This window comes from Coptis chinensis, chromosome 7 (genome assembly GCF_015680905.1).
Source record: "Coptis chinensis isolate HL-2020 chromosome 7, ASM1568090v1, whole genome shotgun sequence".
Lineage (NCBI taxonomy): Eukaryota > Viridiplantae > Streptophyta > Magnoliopsida > Ranunculales > Ranunculaceae > Coptis > Coptis chinensis.
The window spans coordinates 14,282,035-14,290,123 of NC_141462.1; the positions used below are offsets into that span (position 1 = coordinate 14,282,035).

General features: G+C 35.9%; 1 pseudogene across 1 annotated transcript; it reads left to right on the forward strand.

The window, feature by feature from the left end:
• The first annotated feature begins 655 nt into the window (after window positions 1-655).
• On the forward strand, window positions 656-4,183 carry LOC147486161 (lysM domain-containing GPI-anchored protein 1 pseudogene; annotated as a pseudogene). Its single transcript, XR_015202754.1, has 3 exons — window positions 656-746; window positions 860-1,544; window positions 3,939-4,183. The product of XR_015202754.1 is annotated as a lysM domain-containing GPI-anchored protein 1 pseudogene (transcript).
• The last annotated feature ends 3,906 nt before the right edge of the window (window positions 4,184-8,089 follow it).

The window sequence follows — 8,089 nt, forward strand, 5'->3', positions numbered from 1 at the left end:
GTGTGCTGATTGGGAGTTGGTGCAGTAGTCCATATTTCCCGGTGATGGGATGTAAAGATAAGATTTTGGTGATGATTACATCTGGTGGTGTTTTTATCTTAGACGTTATGTCTCCAGTCATTTATTCGTCTTGAGATATTCTTGAACGAGCTTAAGTATACCACCTACATGAAGGAAGCTGCTCACAGATCGGTCTTGGAGTTCGATGTCTTGAGTTCGCTTATGCTCCGCGCGTGTGTAATATTCCTTAATGAGGATATTACTCCTCTACAGTTGGGATTTGAAGGTGGAGGGTGGATGCATCACTTCGACAGTGAAAGATGAAAAAAATCTGTTTTGTTCTTCCTTAAGGTAATTATACAAATTCCAAACTTTAATAATTTTCGTTTATTGGTTTTCAAGTTTAATTTAATTGAAGTTATTTTCCAAGTTTTGGTTTCCCAAAACCCCAGTTCATCAAAATTGTTGCCTAATTTCAAATCTGATTTTAAGATTACTAAATTTTGAATAGAAACTCAAACTAGAAAAGCTGAGCAAAGGTTGTGATTTGGGGATTTTTTTATTCTTCTTTAAAGGTTTTCTATTTTGGTAGGGAAATTTCCTAGCATTTGGTAACACAGTATTACCAGCTGGTATTGAATGTTTTATTTCAACTATGAACTTGTTTCTCTTTGATTGTTCGATTTGGGGTTTCTCTGAACTCTATGGTATCCGTTTAAATGTAATGAGTTTTGTTGGTAATTTTGGTAAAAAATTCAATCTTTGTTGCTGTTATGTTCTGGATTTGAATTTTTTTCAAAATATTCCAGTTATTGATTGTATAAAACACTTCATTTTCTTTTGTACGTATACTCTTAAGCTCTCTATTTACATACTCTAAAAGCAGTCAAAGAACTTGCTGAAACTTTTTGGTTATGTACACTAGTCCACTCAAAATCAACAATTGAACAATGCTCAAACTTTGATTGTTGCAATGCAATGTTTGGTTTCACTTTTTACTCTGACCTCAAAGTCTAGGAAGTCGTTGCCCTTTTTCGAATCGACCTAGTATCTTTTCGTTTAACCACCAATGCAAATGATGTCTCATACCTAGATATTCAAAAACCTTATCCTTCCTTCCCAACTCTTTTTAATGACCCCCATTAATTACTTGTTCTTGTGTAGATGGTATCCATAAATCTGTTTCTATGCGTTATAAAACACGCTCTTCGGATATACGCTTGTGTTTATTACTGGTTTGGTATTCTCTAGCTGGTCTTGTTTCTGCTGGTCTTGTTTCTGCTGATCAGTTTAGAGATGCCAAATCGATACCGGATAATGTACTTGATGTTGGGGAGAGTTCAGTTATTCCATAGCCTTGTACTTGTTTTAACTCTACTGATAATTTTCTTCCAGCTATTTATTTTTCTTATCTTGTTATGCCTATGGATTCGTTGGGGGGTATTGCAGCAAGGTATTCTACTACTGTTTCTAATCTTATGAATGTTAGGCTATGAGTAGTACTGTTGTTAAAGCTGGTCATATTCTCGTTGTTCCATTGCCTGGTAAGTTTAGCTCTTTTAGTATATATTGATTTTGGATAATGTGTATGCACTTATCTTGGTGAGTAATCTATATTTATGAAAGTGTGTTTTGTGAACTATGTTGAAGTGGTTTCTAATTAGTTTCCTTTATTTGTCAGGGTCGCACAATTTTTAGGTGAATTAGTTTTCGTTGGTATTTGTTTTGTCTTTGTTTGTGAATGAAAACTCAACTTTTAGTGAGGATTTACTGAAGAGAGAGATTGTTAAAGCTTGATTTTGTATGTGTTTTCTTACCAACGAGCTATAATTGGTGGGTGCATTTTGGTTACCTGTTTTGTCCTTTTTTGTTTTAAATATTTGTGTTAGCCTATAGAGATGGTACATGATGGACTGTTCTTGGTTTCACTAAATGAAGGGCAAGAGCATTGACCGTGGGCTTGAAAACTATGTTGCTTCTTATGTTACATCTTTGTGGTTTTTTATGTGAGCTAAGGTTACTTTTATTGGTTTCATGAGTTCCTTGAGTTACTTAAGAACCTGTTCAAGTGATTCTTTTCTTAGAAAAGGTAAGGCTAGGGCCTTTAGAAATCTTGTTCACAGTTATCATTCTTGCTCATACAAAGCCTGCTTACTTAGGTGCACCTTTGCATTTTAATTAAACTTCCTCAGCCCCTTTGTCGGCATGGTCTACAATCGAAGGATACTATTGCCCTATATGTATATCTATATTCTTAATATTCAAAAGAAACAAAAAAAGAGAAATTTTTTGCTCACGCAGGAATAGTTTTTGGGTAGATTATTCCCTTCTCATTTCATTTATTGTGGTACATATGTGTATCTTATGCCTTTATTGATAAAATTGGGGTTGGTGTTTGTTGCCTTGTTTGCTGAAAGATTATTCAATATTTTCATATGCAATTAAATACTTTTTTCTTGTTTATTCTTGTCACTATTATAAGGATTATTTATGCAAGCGAAAATGCCGAGACAAGTTGAATTATGAAGTGCACAATAGTGCGATCAGTTTTTGTTTACTTCTTCCCACCCAAAGACCATGACTACAAATTCTTGGTGTAGGTGCTCTAGTTGTTTCGGTTCTTAACATCGACACTGATTCTTGGTGGTCTAACTTTTCATAGTCATTATTGGCTACATGAACTAGTTGGGCTTTTATTTTATCCAAAAAATCTATATTGAACTTTATCTTCACATGCAATTATTTTATTCTAGAATTGTGGAGGTTGGAGTGATACAATATAAGAGGATTAGTAATATAGGCACCGTTTATAAAGGATTGATACGACTTTATGTTGAAGGAAAGCAAAATAGGGTTGATAATGGTTTAGGAACATGCCAAGTAGGCAAGTAGAATCTTCAATTATGACAAGGTGATCATTAGTTGGACTGGAATATCACTAACAACTTCAGATTTTCCTGGTTGAGGTATTCTTAAGGAAACCAATTAGAATTTTAGAAACTTGTAACCTTTAAATGATTTTGAATACATAATATTGTGAAGGATTCTAACGTTTTTACTTCTTTGTTTGTCTACTATATAATATCTAACTAGTTTGCTTTTGTTTGTGTAGTACTAGTATTTGCTCGCACCCAGACGCAACGCGGATCTGTAGCGATTTCGGTTCCCAACGATATCCACCCCGCCCCCCCAGTGCGGTACATATATCCCCTTTTACTCATATTTTCAGAGCCCAACAGCTCATAAAAGTTCAGCCCAAAAACAATCCACACTTTTTTTGCGTGGGGCGGGTGAGGTGAGAATTTTTTTTAAACTCACCCCAAAAAACTTCTTAACTCACCCTAGAAAAAAAATCTAGTGGCTAGAATTAGAAGGTGACACGATCAAATATCACCTTATGAGATGGAATTTGTTGTCCCACTCCTCCCTTCTTTGTTATATAGATGTTAGGATTGTGCTTATGGGATCCATTCTCATTGCATTCGGTGGAACCGAGCAACCTTCAGCTTATGGTGAGCTGGTATCTATTGGGGTCCTTAACCCTGACACAAACAAAAAATTAATAAGTGCTGCAATTGCCACTATACTTGAAACCAAGCTGTTTGTCCCCAAGAATCGTTTCTTCTTCGAATTTTATGATACAAAGGCAAGTTATTTCTACCCTTAAAGACAAGTTGAAGCATTAGTGGTGGCTGCCACTGTCAGCTCATTACATTTTCCTGTTTGTTCAGGCCCATCAGGTACAAGAAAATGCACAGGGTTTGCATACTTTACACCAGCACTAGATCATGTGAACAACTTCTACTGTTCAGAAGCACATCAAAACTTTTGTTGATAAAATTTCTAACCCCCTCAAGGATACCTTATCTTTAGTTGTTTCATGCTATTAGGTGTTGCTTTAGTAAGTTATTGATGATCATTTATTTTGTACCATGCAGGGTTCCTGTAAGGTTCCAACTTCAGATATAATGGATCTACCTTCTAAATGCAGTAGCACTGTGTGTTTTTAAATGGTAAGGACTGTACGTGTTGAACGTATTTGTATCTGCTATTTCGTCTTCTAGAAGTAGTGGTATTCCAGCAAGGATATTATCTTTATGTCTAATCAACATGTTTAACTAAAGTATATGCTGATCTTCAGTAGCTCTTTCTCTTATATGCTATGCCTATGTTTTCAACTCAACAGTTGGCTTTTTGTTATTTGCTCATTTTTCAGTTGTGTAATGAAATAGTTACATATGTTGTTGGCATATATATATATATATGTTTGGGAAAGTTATTAAAGTAGAATACTATAAGGACATGTACTGAAACATAGATAATGTGTACTACTTCACACCTTTATTTTTTCTACCAGTTCATAAGCTAATGTGTACTACACGGTTCTTGTTGTAGATTTCCCTAGAAACATAGATAGCATTGTCTATGATTATATTCTTGGTCATTGATTGAAATATACGACTGAGGGTAGGAAATTTTTGCACTTTTGAAATGCTTGTGGTTCTTATAGAATGTAATACTACTATTTCTGCCACTAACTGTACAGACGGAACTAGCGTGAACCTATTTGTTGTGTCCTTAGGCTTTCTCTGTGATTTTCTTGTACTACATTGCTACCAATACTCTTTGTAACTCATTTATGGAAGGTTTCTTATTTTGAAATGTTAGTATAGTGCATGTTTTCCACGTATTCAATCAACCGTTTACTCCAAAAGCACAAGTGACAGACCCCTTCCCACCTCAGTGTTAGAAATATTGACTGTTTACTCAATTTACATACTACTATACATTTCGTAATGTTTTAAGACCTTGAGATGCTAAGATGGTTGCAAATTACTAATGTATGGTTGGTGGCAGTTGTGTTGGAAATAAGGTTGGATAGACGCCTACCAAGATAAGGATAAACCACTGAGTATAGGACTCTATCCTATCTGATATTAGATGAGTATAGGACTCTATCCTATCGGATATTAGATGTATATATGATTCTATCCTATCGATATTATATGAGTATAGGACTCTATCCTATCGATATTAGATGAAAGTATATGACTCTATCCTATCGATATTAGATGAGTATAGGACTCTATCCTATCCAATATTGAGGAGGTGGGAACCTCTATAAATAGACCCCCACCTCTCACATATTAATCATCCAAACAACAAGAAAAGCTCTCTCTCTTTTAATGGCGACCTCCAACATTTTCTAAAGTAGAAGCCCAGGTAATTTGTGGAGATTCCATAGGTGGTATCCTTCCTAGCCATTGTTAGTTCTTGGTTCTTGGTTAGGTGAAAAAAAAATTGCTTCCGATTCGAGGTTGGAACTTGACTCGGCAAAGTTAAGAAGAAAAAGATCTTGAGTGTGCAAGAACATCTTCTCCGTAGATCAAAGCTTGGAACTTCAAATTGAAAGATGTGACCAAGGCACGATCTTACATTTACCGCGCTATTTTATGCATGTGGTATAATGTAATTATATATATATCGTAGGAATCATGCATGAGATATCGATAAAATCCTACATTGGCATCGAGCGGTTTTCCATGGTTTGCATGCTTTTGTTTTGCGGTTTTGATCTTGTGATCTATAATTTTTGAAAACTGCGTTTTTTCAAAATCTTTTAATTAATTTTTAAATAATTAGGTTGTTTAAAATTAATTAGAGATTGCTTAATTTTTTTGCAAAATAAATTATTTATGGGAAATAATTAGTGGAAATTTTTTTAGGAATTTTTTTTTCTTAGAAATTTTACATGGAAATTTATTTCGAGATTATTTCTCTATAAATTTTAGGATTTTTTTTTTTTCCACATGTATTTTTCCACAATTAAAAATTGACATTAGGATGTTTATTTTTACCATGCAAGAATTATTTGAATCACGGATTTTTACTATTGCATGTATATAAAATTGTTTGTTTTCTATCAACAAATAATATGAAAACTAAGGCACAATGCCTAAGTCACATGTAGACCAAACTTGTAGGAAAACTAAAACGGATCTTGGGAGAGGCGGGCTTCCAAGAAATGCATGACCGCTAAGCAATAGGAGAACTTTCAAGAGTACCGTCTTGAAATCGATAAGATAGAGACAGAGCCACCATCACCGAGAATATACACAAAAGAGCCCCAAGGTCTATTCGGGATAGGAATGAGGCTCGACCACTTAAATCTCTCCTACATCGATTATGGGATGATGCTAAGGAACCAAATCCATATGATGTGTCATCGGGGTTTATTTTCCCACCTCCTCACGGGAAACAGAGGAAGTGGCTAGTAATTTTCAAATGGCCGATAGTGATTGTGAGGATGAGGATGACTCCTCAGGCACCCGGGACGACTTCTATGTTCATGGTTGACTAGCTCTGTTTAGTTCTACATTGTTTTTGAAAGATAGGAAACTCCTTTTGTAGAAACAATTTTATGAAATGGAAATTTAAGTAGTAGATTTTTGCATATTCTATGTTATTGATAGTCAAATGCATTGATTTTATTTAATGGCTAGAATCATGCTAGTAGATTATCATGATCATCTCATATGTGAAAATATGGATTACTTAGATTTAATTTAAGAGATGATTCTTATTCGTAGTATTTATTTTTTGGAATTCAAACTTGATAGAATGGCACCCAATGGAAAATCCCCGCATTTACGATGCTACCGAAAAGGACTTGTTAAACGATAAAATTACGAACTTTGGTCTAGGAAAGTTAGGCTAATTCGCGAGATAGGAAGGTCATTGATGTAATAACCGAGACGAAGAGCGTAACCCATTTGGCGGAAGGATTAACACAAGTCGCTTATATTTGCATTACTTAAGAAGTACAATGAGTATACAAGCAAAGATAATGTTGCCCGAATTGCCATACTTGGCACCATGAGGAATGACTTCATGATGCGGTATGATGGCCTTGGATCGGCTAAAGAGCTATGGGAAGTAATAAAAGGCGGACCTTGGGGGGTAAATGAACGATCGCGACAAACCGAGAGAGGCTACAAACGAGCTTTGACAAATTTATCAAGTCGCCCATACCTCTATGACCAACATTGCACGGTGATGAAAAACATGGTTCTTTGAAGTTAGCCCAAGCGGGGACAGTCCTGTCAAATGAACAACAAATTCAAGCCGTCATTAGGTCTTTACCTAAAACTTGGGAACAATTTCGTCTTATCTTGACGCGATGACAACAAGATCACAAACTTTGCAGGTGCAAAGGAAATGTGAGCTTGAGGAACAAAGGCTTCTTAATGAAAAGCACGTTGTTCAAACCGAAGCAAATGTTGTCAACTCCAAAAAGAGGAAGGCTCCTTGGAACAAGAAAAGTGGAAAAGGGAAAGGCAAGGAAAAGGCCAAGCCTAACCCCACGACAAAAGAAACCTAGGAAGTCGATAGACATGACTAGTGTTGAATGCTTCCGTTGTCATCGGATGGGACTTTTATGCTAGGGCATGTCCTTCTCCGAGGTGAGTTTTACTTTAAAATCTTGTCAATGTGATAAAATCGCCATCATCTTTGTCGATTCATCACAATATTGGATTGTAGATTCAAAGAAATGATGCACCACATAAGCCGGAATAGGTCCCCGTTTGAAGATTTAGGAAACTTCCACAAGGAACTTCGGAGAGTCCACATGGGAAACCAAAGTGTAGCCGATGTTTTGGGCACGTGCACTTGTAGGTTGGATTTTGCGAGTGGGAGATCCATCCTTATTGAAGAAGTACTCTTTGTACCCCTCAATTAGGAGAAATCTTTTATCGGTTTTGAAATTACTTCAAGAATCCTATGTGTTTAATTTTTTCCTTAACTCGCTTGAGATATCTTTAAATAACAGTTTGATAGGTCATGCTTATTTAATGAATTCTTTTATGACATTACACTTTAGCACTGGTTGAAGTTTTATGTCTAAAATGGTTGGTTGCCAATTGTGGCATGCTAGACTAGGACATATTGGACCACGATGGGATAGACCGCTTTAGCAAGGGAGGGTTGTTAGGTAACTTAACCTCTGTTAAAATGGAAACCTCGTGAAAATTGTCTTCTTTGGAAAAGCCACTAAGAAACCTTTTGGGAAAGCCCAAAGCGGCAACTT